At 38.4% G+C, this 18670-nt stretch overlaps 1 pseudogene; it reads right to left on the bottom strand.

The window, feature by feature from the left end:
- Window positions 1–8263: 8263 nt before the first annotated feature.
- On the bottom strand, window positions 8264–8676 carry LOC115511527 (annotated as a pseudogene).
- Window positions 8677–18670: the final 9994 nt, after the last annotated feature.

The raw sequence follows: 18670 nt of genomic DNA, 5'->3' as shown, positions 1-18670 counted from the left end.
GCATGTGTGAGGTCCCGGGTTCAATCCCTGGCATCTCCAAATGGCTGATGTCACTCTTTTGGGGCACCTGGGTGACTCGGTCAATTAGTCATCCAACTTTGTCTCAGGCCATGATCAGCAGTGCAGAGCCCTCTGGATCCTCTGTCCCCCCCTCTCTGCCCCTCCCCTGCTCTCTCCCTCAAAAATAAACAACAATAACAACAAAAAAACCCAAAATATCTAAAAACCAAAAAAATTAAATATACATTTTATTGAAGCTATTTCTGCATTTTATTAAAAGATGCTTCTATTGTATTACCAACTTTGATTTCAGTTGTGAATCAAATTCAAGGTGTTTATAAAACTTCATCTCTCCTAGTGCAACTATCTGATTCAAATACAAACATTTAGACCGAACAAAAAACAAAAACCCTAATATGTCCTATACTCATAGAACATTCCATTCCAAAGGAAATCAAATGATATAATACTGCTGCTTTATAAAAAACAGAAAGCAATTTCCTCTCAAATAAGCATAATGAAACATGATTTTGCATTATGTAGGTTTTCTTTTCCCCTGACGTATAGGCAATATGCTTGGTTACATTATAAACATTAAAAAGTAGAAATATTTGCTCTATATGAATATAGAATTCATAATTCTATAAACTATTCAAATAAACACCAAATATATTAATAACATTATTTACTTAAGTCATTTATTAAAAGTATAATAAAAATCAGAAGATCTAATGTTGCCACTAATTTAACAATCTCAAATACTATTTACACTACTTTTTTAATGTTTGTTTTTGAGAGAGAACATGTGAGAGAAGGAGGGGCAGAGGGAGAAGGCAACAGAGGATCCCAAGCAGGTTCTGCACTTCAGACTCACGAATTGCAAGATGATGACCTGAGCCAAAGTCAGACACTTAACCAACTCAGCCACCTAGGTGTTTCTACTATTTACCCTTTTTAAAACACTGAAGTATATATTCAGATTTACTTTTTATTTTTTATTTATTTATTTTTCAGTTTATTTATTTACTTATTTTGAGAGAGACTGAGACAGTGCAAGTTGGGGAGGGACAGAGAGAGAGTGAGAGAGAGAGAATCCCAAGCAGGCTCCACTCAATGCCAGTGCAGAGCCAAATACGGGGTTCAAACTCATGAAACTGTGAGATCATGATCTGAGCTGAAACCAAGAATTGGACACTTTACCAAATGAGACACCCAGGTACCCCTCAGATTTACTTTTAAAATCAATTGTGACAATCTTAAGTAAATGTTTACCTTTGACTTTGAGATTACTTGTTGAAATACAATGATATTTTGATGTCCCTGTTTTGGATTTTGGTTTGTTTTATTTACTTGTTTATTTTTTATTTTAGAGAGAGAGGGAGCACAAGCAGGGGAGAGGGGCGGGGGGGAGAGAGAGAGAGAGAGAGAGAGAGAGAGAGAGAGAGAGAGAGTGACTGACTCTCAAGCAGGCTCCATTCTCAGCACATAGCCTGACACCGGACTTAATCCCATGACCCTGGGATCATGACCTGAGCCGAAATCAAGAGTCAGATGGCCAACTGACTGAGCCACCCAGGTGCCCCCTGAATATATTTTGAAGATAGAGCTGATAAGTTTTAGATGAGGAATATGACAGCAAGAGGGAACTTGAGGATAATTCTAAAGCAAACTACCAGAATTCAGTTGCCATTACTGAGATGGAGAAGACCACATTCTGTCATGAATATGAGCCTCTGGGTTGATAAATGTTCTGAATATATCTCTAAATAATGTATCACTATTTATCAAAGCATTTTATGGGTGAGAGATATTTATAACTAAAAAGCAACTTGAATCAGACTGTAATTATTTTTTTATTTCCAAGGATCTGATAAATGAAAAAACACTCATGATTGTTGTTTTAAAAAGCACTTCTTACATAATTGTTAAGTGTAACTTACAATCTTTGCTCTAGTTGAGCTGCTTAACTCCTTGTTGTCTTATTGTGGGTGTTAAAAGTGCTGGTGATATGCACTTGTGCTGTCTATACAGCACATTAATTGTAGGAATTATCTCTTAGCCTACCCATCTCCTGATTTTTAATTATCTTTAGAGGGAGTTATACATAGAAGTTCCACGCTGATTACCCAGAGTTATACATAGAAGTTCCACGCTGATTACCCACTGTCTAACACTAGTAACTCCTAAACCTGTTCGTTATGATGTAAATAGGATAAGAATATGTTCTACACTCTAGTTCATAGGGTATATCTCACTGTAGTGTCCCTTTCCATTTCTACGAATAATCCACATGTAAAAATGTATGCTTTTTTTCTTCTCTTTGTGTTTCTTGAAAGGCAACGTTCTTTGTTTTCATTCTTTACTCTTAATTTGGCAATAGTTTCTGTGCCTGCATTTTATTCTGGTATTCTTTTTTTTTTTTTCCTAATTGAAATACAGTTGACATACAATATCATATTAGTTTCAGGTATACAACATAGTGATTTGAGAACTATATATTATTATGAAATGCACACCACAATAAGTTTAGTTACCATCTGTCACCATACAAAGTTATATTATTATTGGCTATTGACTATATTTGCTATGCTATACTTTTCATTATTCAGGTGCTGTTTTTTTTTTTTTAATGTTTATTTTTGAGAGAGACAGAGAGCGTGCATGAGCAGGGGACAGGCAGAGAAAGAGGAAGACAGAAGATATGAAGCAGGCTCTGTGCTGTCAGCACAGAGTTTGATGCAGGGTTCAAACTCAGAAACTTTGAGATCATGACCTGAGCCAAAGTCGGACACTTAACCGATTGAGCCATGCAGGCACCCCTATTCTGGTGTTCTTTAATGGACATGTACTGCTTATTTCTATAAAGGGAGTTTTGTTTTCAAGATCCTAAAATTCTGTTTTTACTGTCACGGTAAACATTAGTCTGTTTATATTCTTTTAAACCTTAAAATTAATATGGAAACCATATTAGACTTGGTTTGGAGCTTGGAAGTAATCTGATTCAACTTAATATCTAATTAAGCAGATATCCAGGTCATTTGTTTTAAACACTGTCAATATAAGGGAGCCCACTGCATCACATAGCTGTGACTGCATTCTTTTTTAAAATATTTATTTATTTATTTTAAGAGAGAACAAGTGTGCACACACGTGTGAGTGTGTGAAGGGGAGAGGCAGAGAGAGAGAAAGAGTCCCAAGCAGGTTCTGCATTGTCAGTGCAGAACCCAGCTTGGGGCTGCATCTCACCAACCATGAGATCATGACCTGAGCTGAAATCAAGAGTCGGACATTTAACCGACTGAGCTACCTAGGCGCCCCACCTGTCATTGCATTCTTAAAAGAGCTCCAGGTGCTAGAAAGGTTTTCTTCACAAGTAATTAAAGTTGGCTTTCCTATAGGTTTTATCCATAAATTCCTGAAACTACAAAAGGCACAAGTGCTTTTCATTCAGGCATCCAGAGTTATATTATCAAGTTAACCAGTAACTAGCCATGTGACATTGTCAGAATCATAACCACTTTGAGTCTCACCTTTTTGATTTATAAAATGAGGGGCTGCAGCATTGGATACCTCATATAGCTCTTAAGATCCATGATTCTAGCAACTCTTTCATAGAATTTTATGATGCTTGAAAGTAGCTATCACATTCCTCCCCTACATTTATTTTTTTCCTATCCTAATGTCCTGAGTTCACTCAAGGATCCCTTTTGTGACATGGTTTCTAGCTCCTTCACAGCCCTTATTACACGTCCCCAATACATTCCAGATTGTCAACATGCTTAAAGACAGTACTCAGAACTGAAGAAAGTAAATGTTCTAGATGTGGTCTGGGTACTGAGTTCCATGTTCTACTCCTCCATTTTCCTTCCATTAACTTTTCCTGTGTAACAAATTACCCCCAAATTGGACAACTTTAAAACAGCAATAAACATTTATTAACTCATAATTCTGCGGGTCAAGAATTTGGAAAGGGTTTGGCTGAGTGATTCTGATTCAAAGTTTCTCATCAGGTTGCAGTTAGGTCATCAACTAGGGCTGTAGTCATCTCAAGACTCAAGTGGGGCTGAAAGATCTCTTTTAAACTCACTCATGTGGTTTTTAGAAGGCTGAACTTTCTCATGGGCCATTGAATTGAGGGCCTCAATTCCTCATCACACCACATGAGTCTCTCCATAAGACTGCTCACATCATGATGCATCAGACAACTTGCTCACTCTAGAGCAAGTGATCCCCAGGAGGGAAGGAAGAAAGGAGGGAAGGAGGGAGAGCGACAGAGCATGCACGAAAGACCGGTCTCTTTTTTTTTTTTTTTAATTTTTTTCAACGTTTTTATTTATTTTTGGGACAGACAGAGACAGAGCATGAACGGGGGAGGGGCAGAGAGAGAGGGAGACACAGAATCGGAAACAGGCTCCAGGCTCTGAGCCATCAGCCCAGAGCCTGACGCGGGGCTCGAACTCACAGACCGCGAGATCGTGACCTGGCTGAAGTCGGACGCTTAACCGACTGCGCCACCCAGGCGCCCCAAGACCAGTCTCTTTAGAATATAATTTCAGAAGGAGTATCCCATCACTTCTGCCATATTCTATTTGTTACAATTGAGTCAGCAGGTCCAGTTTACAGGATTACACATAGACATTGAACATCAGAGGACAGGAGGCATTGGGGACTAACTGCCTACTTCAGTTGTGAATATCACCTTTCTATAAATGCAGCCTAAGATTGAATAATGGTTTTATGACAATGGTTCACATTGAGCTTCTAGTCAATTAAAACACAATAAGAGGTGGGGCGCCTGGGTGGCTCAGTCAGTTAAGCGGCTGGCTTCGGCTCAGGTCATGATCTCGCGGTCCGTGGGTTCGAGCCCCGCGTCAGGCTCTGTGCTGACAGCTCAGAGCCTGGAGCCTGTTTCAGATTCTGTGTCTCCCTCTCTCTGACCCTCCCCTGTTCATGCTCTGTCTCTCCCTGTCTCAAAAATAAAATGTTAAAAAAATTAAAAAAAAAAAAAAAAACAACAACACAATAAGAGGAGAACCTGGGTGGCTCAGACAGCTGAACATCCAACTTTGTCTCAGGTCACAATCTCGCCGTTTGTGGGTTCAAGCCCTGCATGGGGCTGTCCTCAGGTCCTCTGTCCCCTTCTTTCTCTGCCCCTCCCCTGCTTGTGTGCAGGCTCTCTCTCTCACTCAAAAATTAAATAAACACCAAAAAAAAAAAAAAAAAAAACCACTAAAAAAAAAACCACCACAAAACCAAAAAGATTACATTTGTTTCACAAAGCAATTGGTTTTGCACTCTGTCCCTTGAATCTAAGGGCAAGAATTATATCAGACATTTTATTTCTTTTGTCTCTAATGCATTTTTTTTTTAAAATCACCTCCTAGGGGCACCTGGGTGACTCACTTGGTTAAGTGTCCAACTTCAGTTCTAGTCATGATCTCACCATTCATGAGTTCGAGCCCTGAGTCAGCCTTTGTGCTGACAGCTCGGAGCCTGGAGCCTGCTTCGAGTTCCGTGTCTCCCTCTCTCTCTGCCCCCCTCTCCCACGCTCTCTCTCTCTCTTTCAAAAATAAATAAACATTAATAAAACAAAAAGAAAGAATAGAGTCTGCTAAAACATTGTTGACTATTTTTAATTGGGTTATTTGCCTTTTTATTACTGAGTATACGGGTTCTTTATATATTCTGCATACAAGTCCCTTATCAAATATATGAGCTACAAATATTTTCTCCCATTCTTTGAGTTGTTTTTTCACTTTCTTAATACTATCCTTAGAAAAAAAACTTTTTAATGTTGATGATAAATTGCTTTTTATAAAAAAGCCTTTGGAGATCTGGATCTCCAAAATGTTTTCCTAACACATAATGAATAGTTTCAAAGAATTTTATAGCAGGTAGGAAAGTAATTCAAGAGTGTATTACAAGAAGAACACGAGAACCTAACTGATAATTAAAACAAGAAATATTTTGATGGCTAGGAAAGTAAATTTCACATAGTTAATATATAAAAGTAAAGGCTCTGTAATATATTTAGATCTCTTTTCATATGTGTAAATGCACATAAAGCAGATTGCAAGAAATCATTTTATAAACACAAGCCAGAGAAAAGTCTGGCTTACCCCTAAAACTAAGCTTAACTGAAGGGAAAACAGAGGTGATTACTCACTCAGGTTAACGGACTGGTGTCTATAAATGACAAGAGGATATATTAAAGAAGTCATTAACTTTATATACTGAACTGTTGCTAATGATATTTTAATAAAAGTTGCTCTGGAAGTAACCCTTTCTGGCTAATTTCTCTTCTCTCTTTGGAATCTTTGGTAGGTAAAAAAAAAAAAAAAAAAAAAAAAAGGAAACCACTAAATTCAATATGCATCTGCAACTTTTACAACAGTTCATGTGGAGCATACAAAGTTAACAGCTTATAAATTCTCCTTCCCTCAAAAAAGAAAATGGGCATAAAGAAACTATGAATCACTGTTGTGGTCACTCCTGTTAAAATACTTCTTCAATATACTTTGGACTATTCATTTTCTTCTTATATATAAATTTTACCTTTCTCTAAATAAACACAAGGACACCAAAAGTTAGAGAAGGAACAGAATAGGAATTCAGGTAGGCAGATGAAGCTTAAGTAATAAGGGGGCTCTTACAGGTGAGTTTGGAGGAAGTCTCTTTAACTTGCGTCAGTTAACACGAGGGAGAAGGGCCAAATGAAGGCAGAAATGTATTCCAAGCAGTCTAGTCAAAAGAGTTCAGGACTTAAGCAGAGTTCAGGTAACAGTTACAGGCAACAGCACAAAGCAGGATCTTAACACATTTTATACGCTTTATATGCATCCTATTAAGGAAAGAACTTCATGTGCTTCCTGTTTTGTTTTGTTGTTTTTTTTTTTCCAACGTTTATTTATTTTTGGGACAGAGAGAGAGAGAGAGAGAGAGAGAGAGAGAGAGAGACAGAGCATGAACGGGGGAGGGGCAGAGAGAGAGGGAGACACAGAATCGGAAACAGGCTCCAGGCTCTGAGCCATCAGCCCAGAGCCCGACGCGGGGCTCGAACTCACGGACCGCGAGATCGTGACCTGGCTGAAGTCGGACGCTTAACCGACTGCGCCACCCAGGCGCCCCCTGTTTTGTTTTTTTTTTTTTTTTTCTCAACGTTTTTTTTTATTTATTTTTGGGACAGAGAGAGACAGAGCATGAACGGGGGAGGGGCAGAGAGAGAGAGGGAGACACAGAATCGGAAACAGGCTCCAGGCTCCGAGCCATCAGCCCAGAGCCTGACGCGGGGCTCGAACCCACGGACCGCGAGATTGTGACCTGGCTGAAGTCGGACGCTTAACCGACTGCGCCACCCAGGCGCCCCTGTTTTGTTTTTTTTTTAATATTTATTTATTTTTGAAAGGGAGAGACTGAGTGTGAGCTGGGGAGGGGCAGAGAGAGAGGGAGACACAGAATTCAAAGCAGGCTCCAGGCTTCAAGCTGTCAGCACAGAGCCCAGAGTGGGGCTCTAACTCACGAATGGTGAGATCATGACCTGAGCTGAAGTCAAACGCCTAACCCAACTGAGCCACCCAGGTGCCCCTATGCGTTTCCTGTTAAGGATTCTCAAACCTGACCTGAGTGAGTGTGCAGTGGAGGTCAGTGGAGTACCTGGATGAAAGGAAGAGAATAGCAGCTTTTGACAGAAACGAATCCTGACAGGCCATTGAGGACTAGGTATCTGGGAGAGTTTAAAAAATTTTGGAGTCATGAATATTCTCCAGCGTGTTCTCTAACTACACTGGAAAATACAGGATAAATTGAAAAAATCGTTTTACCAGCATCTGGGGAAACGCGGTGTTGCCAAGTGGTGCTAACATTTAGTAGAACAGTTAGAACGTTTTGGCTATTAGTAATGAATAAAACCCACTCATACTGTGAATAATACCCAAACAATAAGGAAACTTATTATGTCATGTAACAAGGGAGTTCAGAGGTAGGGCAGGGTTGATAGATGCAGTTCCCTAACAATGTCATTAAGGATCCAGTGTTTTTTCATCTCTTTACTTTGCTATCTGTTTACTTTGTAGCTCTTTGTCAAGAGCTTCATCCTTTAGGTAACAGCTTCATCCTCAGGCAATAAAAAGATGGTATCAGAAATTCTTGGCATCATAACTCAGGTATGCCAACATCCAGAGAAAGAATACCACTCTCAGGAGTGAGGAAATATTTTTATTTATTTATTTATTTATTTATTTATTTATTTGGAAAAAGAATCAACTTTTTTATTTGTTCATTTCTTGCATTTGAAGTATTCCTTGATGACATCCTTGGCCTGAGACTCTTTGCCATAGTCCTTAACCACCATACAACTGCAACCAACCACTTAATGGGGTTTTCCCTCTCTGTCAGTGTTACAGAAGCCTACCTAGCTTTCCTAGTTTCTTGTTGTCATCAACCTTAATTTGGTTGATCTGGTGTTCAGTACAACGGGGCCTCCACCAACTTAACATACATAGGGCCACCACAGTTGGATGCAAGCACACAAAGATGGGCTTGGCACTTGTCTAAGGCTTTGGCAGATTTGCGAATTCCACGTGCTAGGGCATCGTGGATGAAGGCCATCTTTAGCACCTCTTGTAAAGCAGTATTAACCTTCATTACGCCTCCAACAGCAAAGACTTCCTCAGCCATGGCTGGTGTTGACTTATGGGTGAAGCCAAATCTTGACTACACTGGAGCACCCCCCCACCCCCCGCACAACCCAGCAGCAGGGAAAGAGCAGGAGTGAGGAAGTATTTCTATGAATCCTGGTACAATTGGTCACGTGAAAATTTGGAACCGATTACTGGCAAGGCAATAGAATAACTATGACTGGTTTAGACTAGCCATCTGGGGTGGATTAAATTTCAGAGTAATTATTTATACTCAGTAAGATTTAAGATATTGCTTTTGTTGGGATTTCCTTAGTTTCTCCTTAAATTGTCCATAAGTTATTATAAGTTATAATTATTAAATGATATCACTAAAGAGATACCAATTAATCTTTTTGCTCATCTGTTTTGGTAAAGAGTTCTTTTTCTTCCCTCAAACCGTGAAGCCATAACTGAGGTACTACTGTTTTTCTTTGATAACCTGTAAGGAAATGGACATCTGATTAGTTGGCTTGTAAACCAACAGATAAAATGATAAAAACTGTCTAGGAGATAAATGAATTCATATTAACTATGGCATACACGTATTAAGCAGGTTTAGTCACATTTAATTCAGGATTATTGAGGTTCAGAATTAATGCTATAATTTCATACTATTGACCTCAAGACAGCAGGGGGTGGGTGAGGGGCATTGTGACCTTGTCTTAATTCTAGAAAGGCAGATAATAAAATTATACAGTGTCACTTGAGCTTATCTAGCATCACTGTAAAGACTACAAGAACTAAGCAGTGAGGGGTGATGAGAAGTAGTTAATTATCTCTGAGATTATAAATGGTAGGCTTTTAGGTGAAGAGTCACACTGTTTCTGTCCATTAGCAGGCCTGGGTGAATTGTGTCAAACTGTGTGACAGGAGAAGGCCTAAACCTTTCACTCGATGAAAGAAGAAAAGAGGTGGGTGCCTGGATGGCTCAGTCGGTTGAACATCTGACTTCTGCTCAGGTCGTGATCTCACAGTTCATGAGTTCCAGCCCCGTATCAGGTTCGCTGCTGTCAGCACAGAGTCTGCCTCTGATCCTCTGTCCCCCTCTCTCTCTGCCCTCCCCTTTCTCAAAAATAAAAAAATAAAACAAATAAAATAAATAAATAAACAAAACAAAAAATATATATATAATAAATAACATTAAAAATAAATTAATTAATTAAACATTAAAATAAATAATAAAATAAATACAAACATTAAAAAAGGAGTAAAGAGATTAAAGAAGCTCAATTCCCACCAAAGATCATGATTTCCAGGCACCTAAACTAGTTTGTATCTTTATTCCTGCCGAACAAAGGTGTGACAGAGCTATGTACTATTAAACAGTGTATAATTCTTGAATGAAAGCACTGAAAAGAATTTTTTGAAGAGAAGTTATTTTTCACACATGTTAAAGGGAAAATTCTAAAGTGAAAGAAAAATACAATGAAATGTAAGGACCCCATTTTTCGCCTCGAATAATTGATTTCATTAGACATACACTTGTTGAAGAGGTTTTCAAACTTTTCTGATCATAACCCACAGTAAGATATACATTTACACAGACACACATAGACACACACAGACACACAGACACACAATTTTTTAAAACTGAAACAAAAACTCAGGAACAATAGTTAAACTTTCTAAATACCTCATAGTTCTTATTCCGTTTCATTTAAAAATAAAGTGCTGATTGGGGCACCTGAGTGGCTCAGTGGGTTGAACATCTGACTCTTGATTTTGACTCGGCTCATGATCCCAGAGTTGTGAGATCAAGCTGTGAGTCTGGTTCTGTGATGAACATGGAGCCTGCTTAAGAGTCTCTCTCCCTCTGCCCCTCTCCCTCGCTTGCTCTCTGTCTCTCTCTCTCAAATTAAAAAAAAAAAAGTGCCGATTGACACCCAATAAGTTGATTTTATGACCTACTAACGGGGTCTGACCTACAGTTTGAAAAACATTGTTGTAAGGTAAATGGATAAAGAATGTTCTGATTCCCTAACACAAATGATGCCTCTGCTCCTCCTTAACAGACAGCAGAGGGAAGGAGACTATTCCATAAACAATGGTGAGAAGTGGCTGGGCTGCTTAACCCCCAACTTTGATGTCCGAGTTTCACCTTCCCTTTGGGAGCTCATAATGCTGCCACCACCAAGCTGGCCTCAAGAAGACCTACTCCCTTTTAGCCTCTTGTCTAAGATAGAACTCTTTCCTGAACTTCCTGTGGCCTAGCTGTATCAGGTTGAAACATTTAAATAAGATTTTACCAAAGGCTGAGAGACAACAGAGGGAAATGAACACAAAGAGTAACATGAGCCTAGACAATCATCTAGTAAGATAACGCTCATTTATCTTCAGGTTTTACAGAGGTCATCTTTTCATTTCCTTCTGGGAGGGCCTTGAAATGAATTCTCAAGGAAACAACAGAGTGACTCCCAGTCAAGACCTCCAGTTCCCCTTCCAGACCTTGTAGTTTCTGGTTTCCTGTTCATTTCCCACCTCCTCTGATACTTTTTGCTCCAAATTTTTGGTTGAGGCTTTCACCCCCAACCTCAGGAGTATGAACTTGCTCTGTGGCTTTATCCTTCTCAGACTATAAGGCAACATCTTTACATTCTTAGAAGAGATATATATATATATAAACTCCTTTTGTGAGTACCCAAAGAACTGATTAAAATAAATATGTTTCATTTTCCAGAAAGCAAATGAATTTACCCTGGCCCTTCTTTTTTTTTTTTTTTTTTTTTTTTAGTGTTTATTTATTATTTTTGAGAGAGAGAGAGCATGAGCAGGGAAGGGCAGAGAGAAAGGGAGACACAGAATCCAAAGCAGGCTCCATGCTCTGAGCTGTCTGCACAGAACCCGTCATGGGGCTTGAACTCACAAACCTCAAGATCATGACCTGAGTCAAAGTCAGATGCTTAACCAACTGAGCCACCCAGGGGCCCTACCCTGGCCCTTCTGAAATATGATAAATTCAGACAGAAGAGGCATAATTAGAGCAGCAAAAACACCATGCTTCTCAATTTTAGCTTTTTCCCCCCTTTTCCTTTTTTTTTTTTTTTTATTTGTTTTGAGAGAGAGAGAGAGCACAGGGGAGGGGCAGAGAGAAGGAGACAGAGAATACCAAGTAGGCTCTCTGTTGTCAGTGCAGAGCCTGAAGCAGGGCCCAATCCTATGAACCGTGAGATCATGACCTGAGCTGAAATCAACAGTCAGATGCTTAACTGACTGAGCCACCCAGGCACCCCCACCTTTTTCCTTCTTAAGACACAGACTTTAGAGTTAAGTATGAAGTCCAATTCTTACCTTAAAGGACAAGCTTCTTATTCTCTCTGAACCCTAGTTTACTCATCCATAAGATGGACTAAGTAGTACTCGCTTTCTGGGATTGTTAAAAAAGAATTAAGGGGCACTTGGGTGGTTCAGTAGGTTAAGCATCCAGCTTCGGCTCAGGTCATGATCTCCTGGTCCGTGAGGTCAAGTCCTGATTCAGGCTCTGTGCTGATAGCTCAGAGCCTGGTGCCTCCTTCAGATTCTGTGTCTCCCTCTCTCTCTGCCCCTACCCCTCTCACGCTCTGTCTCTCTCTGTCTCTGTCTCTCTCTCAAAAATAAATAAACATTTTTAAAAATTTAATTAAAAAAAAGAATTAAGTGAGCTAGTCCTAATATACGTATAATTCGCTCAGCAAATGATCAGTAAATAATAGCTGTTGCTTATCTTAGGTCTGTTGCAGACAGACTAAGAAAGCAAACATTGTCAACTCCTTGCTTAACAACAAAATCATTTCAGACTGCCTATTTCCTGGTCTGATGTTCTCCTTGGGGAATCTCTAGATATGGCTGTATCCAGAAGGATACTGCTGTGTGTCTTCTGGTCTGCTAACTCTTGCTACAACAGAAATTTGACTGTAAGTGTAGTGGATATAAAAAAAGACAAAGGGCAAATATAGGCATCCATATGTTTCTTTCTGTTCCTACCACACCCAACTTAAGGCCTCAAGAGTCTCTATTACAAGGAGTCTGTGCCTCCAGTCTACTTCCCACCAATAAAACTTGTAATGCCAGATGGATTTCCTAAAGCACAATTCTAATTGTGCCACTTTGATGCTCAATAAATTTTCTTGACTTCCAACAACTGGCCAAAGGAACTCTGAACTGTATATTTTGTTATTTGGTGTACCAGATGAAGTAAAAGGATCTAACTTGCTTTTGTGGTTTTTGGTTTTTTTTAACATTTACTTATTTTTGTGAAACAGAGACAGAGCACGAGCAGGGGAGGGGCAAAGAGAGAAGGAGACACAGAATCCAAAGCAGGCTCCAGGCTCTGAGCTGTAAGCAGAGAGCCTGATGCGGGGCTCAAACCCACGAACCATGAGATCATGACTTGAGCTGAAGTTGAACGCTTAATGGACTGAGCTACCCCAGTGACCCATTGCTTTTATTTAAAAAAAAAATTTTTTTTTTAATTAAAAAAATTAAAAAACGCGTTTTTATTGTTGAAGTCAGTCTGCTTCTTCGTATTTGACATTTTTCTTTAAGTGGATGGTAGGTACATAAAAGTTTTGTCTTTTTGTTATTATTATTGGGGTAAACAGTCCCCATTTCCCCTTCCCACCCCTATTCTTCCTGCCCTGGGGAACCACTAGTCTGCTTTCTGTCCTTAAGGATTTGAAAGTGCTGCTTATTTCAATAAATGGAATCCTGTAGTATGTAGCCTTTTGTGTCTGGATTCCTTCACTTAGAACAATGTTTACAAGGTTCACCTATGTCGTAGCATGTACCATTCTTTTTTATAGCTGAAAAATATTCCACTGTATGGATATGCCAACTTTTGTTTATACACTTATCTGTTGATAGACTATTCAGGTTATTTTCTCCTTTTGGTTACTGTGAATAGTGGGGAATAGCTATGAGTACTTGTGAGCAAGATCTTGTTTGAACACCTGTTTTAAATTCTTTAGATTATATATCCAGGAGTGGAATTGCCAGGTCATATGGAAATTCTATATCTAACATTTTGGAAAACTGCCAATTTGTTTTGCAAAGTCACTACACCATTTTACACTCCCATTAACAGTGTTTAAATGTTCTGATTTCTTTTTTTTTTTAATTTTTTTTTTACATTTACTTATTTTTGACAGAAAGAGAAAGAGCACAAGGGGGGTGAGGGGCAGAGAGAGAGGGAGACACATAATCCAAAGCAGGCTCCAGGCTCTGAGCTGTCAGCACAGAGCCTGACAGAGGGCTCAAACTCATGAACCGTGAGATCATGACTTGAGCCGAAGTCGGATGCTAACCGACAGAGTCACCCAGGCGCCCCTAAATGTTCTGATTTCTTAACACCTTCATCAACATTTGTGATTCCCTGACTTTTTTGTTATAGCCATAATAGTGGGTGAGAGATTTTGATTTACATTTCCCTAATGATTACTGATGTCATTGAGTTTTACATGTATTTTTTGGCCATTTGTTTTTTGGTTTTTGGGTTTTTTTTTTTGAGGAATGTCTACTCAGATCTTTGGCCTATTTCTAATTGGGTTATTTGTCTTTTAGTATTGACTTGTTAGCATTCTTTATGTATTCTATATACAAATCCTATTTTCGATATATGAGTCATATTTTCTTCCATTCTGTGGATTATCTTTTTACTTAATGGTGTCATTTAAAGCAGAAAGGTTTTTAATTGTGATGAAGCCCAATTTATCTATTTTTTTTCTTTTTTTGTTTGTGCTTCTGGTGTCATATCTAAGAACCAATTGACAAATTGGATGTCAATAAGACTTATCTCCAATTTTTTAATATTTATTTTTGAGAGAGAGAGAAACAGAGTGCAAGAGGGGGTGGGGCAGAGAGAGAGACACAGAATCTGAAGCAGGCTCCAGGCTCTGAGCTGTCAGCAGAGAGTCCAACGTGGAGCTCGGACTCACCAACTGCGAGATCATGACCTGAGCCGAAGTCAGAAGCTCAACAGACTCAGCCACCCAGGTGCCCCCCCCCATTTTTTTTTAAATGTTTCATCATTTTAGCTGTTGAATTCAGGTTGTTGGTCCATTTTGAATTAATTTTTATATACAGTCTGAGATAGGCTCCAACTTCATTCTTTCACACGTAACTATCCAGTTGTCCAACATCATTTATTGAAAAGATTCTTCTTTCTCCATTGAATGGCCTTGGCATTCTTGTCAAAAATCAGTTGACTATAGACAGATGGGTTTACTTTTGTTTATGTATTTATTTTGTACTTCTTTTATTAAATTTATTCCTCTTTTAAGATTTTATTTTTAAGTAATTTTAAGTACACCCAATGTGGGACTTGAACTCATAACCCCGACATCAGAGTCACATGCTCCACTGACTGAGCCAGCCAGGTACCCCTCATTAAATTTATTGCTAACTATTTTATTCTTTTTGATGTTATTGTAAATAGAATTTGCTTTAAGTGGGCTCTACACCCAACACAGGGCTTGAACCACAACCCTGAGATCAAGAGTTGCACTCTACCAACTGAGTCAGCCCTGTGCCCTTTAAAATAGAATTTTCTTAATTTCATTTTCTGAGTATTCTTTGCTAGTGTCTAAAAATACAATTGATTTTTATATATTGCTCTTGTATCCTTCAGCCTTACTGTACTAGTTTTTTTGGTGGATTTTTTATTATCTATATACAAGATTATATCATCTGTGAATATAGTTTTACTTCTTCCTTTCCAATCTGGATGCCTTTTATTTCTTTTTCTTGCCTAATTTCCTGCTAGAACATTCAATATAATGTTGAATGGAAGTAGCAAAAGTAATCATGCTTGTCTTGTTTGCTGTGGGGTTTCATAGTTGCTTTTTTTTAAAGCATCTTTTTAAAAAATTAATTCGTTGATTTTTTTTTTTTTTTTAGTAATCTCTGCACCCAATGTGGGGCTCAAACTCATGATCCTAAGATCAAGAGTCGTATGCTCTTCTGACTGAGTCAACCAGGTGCCCCCATAGATGCTTTTTATCAAGTTGAGGAAGTTTCTTTCTATTCCTAGTCTATTAACTGTTTTTATTATGAAAGGGTATTGGATTTTGTCAATTTTTTTTTGCATCCATTAAATTACCATGTGGGGTTTTTTTCCCTTTTAGTTGTGTGGATCTGGTGTATAACATTTATTGATTTTTGGATATTAAATCAATCTCACTTTCCTGAAATATATCCCATTTGTTCATGGTGTATAATTCTTTGCATATGTTATTGAATCTGATTTGCTAGTATTTTGTTGAGGTTTTATTTGTTCAAATTCATAAGACATAATGAGTTTTGGCTTTTTTGTGTGTGACATTTTTGTCTAGTTTTGTTATCAAGGTACTAATAGCTTAGTAGAATGAGTTAGGAAATGATCCCTCATCCATTTTTTTGTAAGCGTTTGTGAAGAATTGTTAATTAATTCTTGAAATGTTTGGTAGAATTTGCTAGTTAAGTCATCTGAACTTTTCTTCATGGGTAGATCTTTTTATTACTAACATTTTTATGTGCCTATTAAGACTCTGTTTCTTAAATCAGCTTTTGGTATTTTGTTTCTTTATAGAAATTTCTCCATCTAAATTATCTAACTTATTGGCATACAATTGTTCATAGTATTCCTCCATAATCCTTTTTATATCTGTAAGGTCAACAGTAATGTTCCTTATTCATTTCTGATTCCAGGAATTTAAGTCTTTCTATTTTTACCTTGGTCAATCTAGCTAAAGGCTTGTCAATTTTTTGGTCTTGTCAAAGGACCAGTTTTTGTTTTGTTTTTATTTTTATCATTTTCCTATTCTCTATTTCATTAATTTCCTCTTTAATCTTTATTTCCTTCCATCTGCTTGCTTACAATTTAGTTTGCTCTTCTTTTACTTGTGTCTCAAAGTGGAAGGTCAAGTTACTGGTTAAAGATCTTTCTTCTTTTTTAACATTCTTAATTTTCAGCTGTAAATTATCTTCTAAGCACTGCTTTAGCTGCACCCCATAAGTTTCATTTGTGCTTTCATTTTCATTCATCTCAAGTATTTTCTAATTTCCTTTTTGCTTTCTCCTTTGACCCTTTCAGTATTTAGGAGTGCATTATTTAACTTCAACATACTTGCAAGTTTCCCCAAATTCTGTTAATGGATTTCCAATTTCATTCCATTCTTACTGGAAAACAAACTTTGTATTATTTCTATCCTCTTATATGTATTTGTTTGTTTTTATGGCTTAGCATATGGTCTGTCCTGGAGAATTTCCCATGTGTACTTGAAAAGATTGTGTATTCTGCTATTGTTGGGTGGAGGGCTCTATAGAAGTCCATTAGACCTAGGGGCGCCTGGGTGGTGCAGTCGGTTAAGCGTCCGACTTCAGCCAGGTCACGATCTCGCGGTCCGTGAGTTCGAGCCCCGCGTCAGGCTCTGGGCTGATGGCTCGGAGCCTGGAGCCTGTTTCCGATTCTGTGTCTCCCTCTCTCTCTGCCCCTCCCCCGTTCACGCTCTGTCTCTCTCTGTCCCAAAAATAAATAAACGTTGGAAAAAAAAAAAAAAAGAAGAAGTCCATTAGACCTAGTTTGTTTATAGCATTGTTCAAGTCTTCTGTTTTCTTGCTGGCCTATCCAATTGTTCTATCCACTTCTGAAAGCGGAGTATTGACGTCTCCCACCATTATTGTACACTATTTCTCCCTTCATTTCTGTCAGTTTTTGCTTAATGTATTTTGATGATCTGTTGTCAAATGTATATATGCCTATAGTTGTTATAGCTTCTTGACAGATTAACCCATTTATCATTATGAAATGTCCCTCTTAATCTCTAAAAAGATTCTCTGTTAATAGGCTTTAAGTCTATTTGGTCTGACATTAGTACAATCACTCCAACTTTATTTTGTTGTTTGCATGATATACCCTTTCCATTCTTTTACTTTCTATTTGTATATTGGAATCTAAAATGTGTCTCCTGTTGACAGTATATAGTTGGATTTTTTCAAAATCCAGTCTGACAATGTTCCATTCACATGTAATGTTATTAGATTGGATTTACACTTGCCATTTTAATTTTGTTTTCTATGCCTTGTGTGGTTTTGTTCCTCTAATTTATTTTTTACTGTGTGTTTCAAGAGGGGTAACCTGAGTTACTTCCTAGCCAGTATATCCTGGGTTTCCAACACAATGCTGAATTTAGCATGAGAGATAATAGGTGATAAATATGTCAGAGTCTGGCCTAGTGGTTCTTAAAACATGGACTCCAGACCAGCAGAATCAACAGCACTTGGGAATTTGTTAGAGGAAAAAAGTTAATTGCTGTGCTCAAACTTGGGTTTGAGTCCCAGCTCCACACTCACAGCTGTGATTTGGGGCAGGTCACTCAACCACTGAGTCTTATTTCCTCCAACAATCTTACCCTACAGTGCTGTGAGGGCTAAAAGAGATTAGCAAGGTAATGTAAGTAACTCTACTACTAGATCAGGACTTTCTTAATGTTAATATTCTTTCCCATTGTTCTAATATAATAAAAGCATCTACTGTTTTCTCAGTATTTTCAGTATGTAACTACCAGGGACTTAAATTATTTAAACCACTTCTCATTTCAGCAACTGTTAAGAAGGAAAAATGCAGAAATAGGAATAGGAATAGAAAACATGAGGTTGTTTGGTAGTTTACCACAGAAAAAGAGAAATCTAGTCTGAGCTCATCTTTCAAAGTGCTCAGAAAAATTAGGTAGCAATTTATTTTTTTTTTTAATTTTTTTTCAACGTTTATTTATTTTTGGGACAGAGAGAGACAGAGAGTGAACGGGGGAGGGGCAGAGAGAGAGGGAGACACAGAATCGGAAACAGGCTCCAGGCTCTGAGCCATCAGCCCAGAGCCTGACGCCGGGCTCGAACTCCCGGATCACGAGATCGTGACCTGGCTGAAGTCGGACGCTCAACCAACTGCGCCACCCAGGCGCCCCATCAATTTAAATACCACCATGGATACTGGTATATGCTCAAGGCCTGGAATTACAGCAATTAAAACAAATCACTGTTCT

Source organism: Lynx canadensis, chromosome B1 (assembly GCF_007474595.2).
Source record: "Lynx canadensis isolate LIC74 chromosome B1, mLynCan4.pri.v2, whole genome shotgun sequence".
In the NCBI taxonomy this organism is placed as follows: Eukaryota; Metazoa; Chordata; class Mammalia; order Carnivora; family Felidae; genus Lynx; species Lynx canadensis.
Note: the sequence above shows the minus strand (reverse complement) of the source record. Positions and strands in the feature narration are given on the sequence as shown.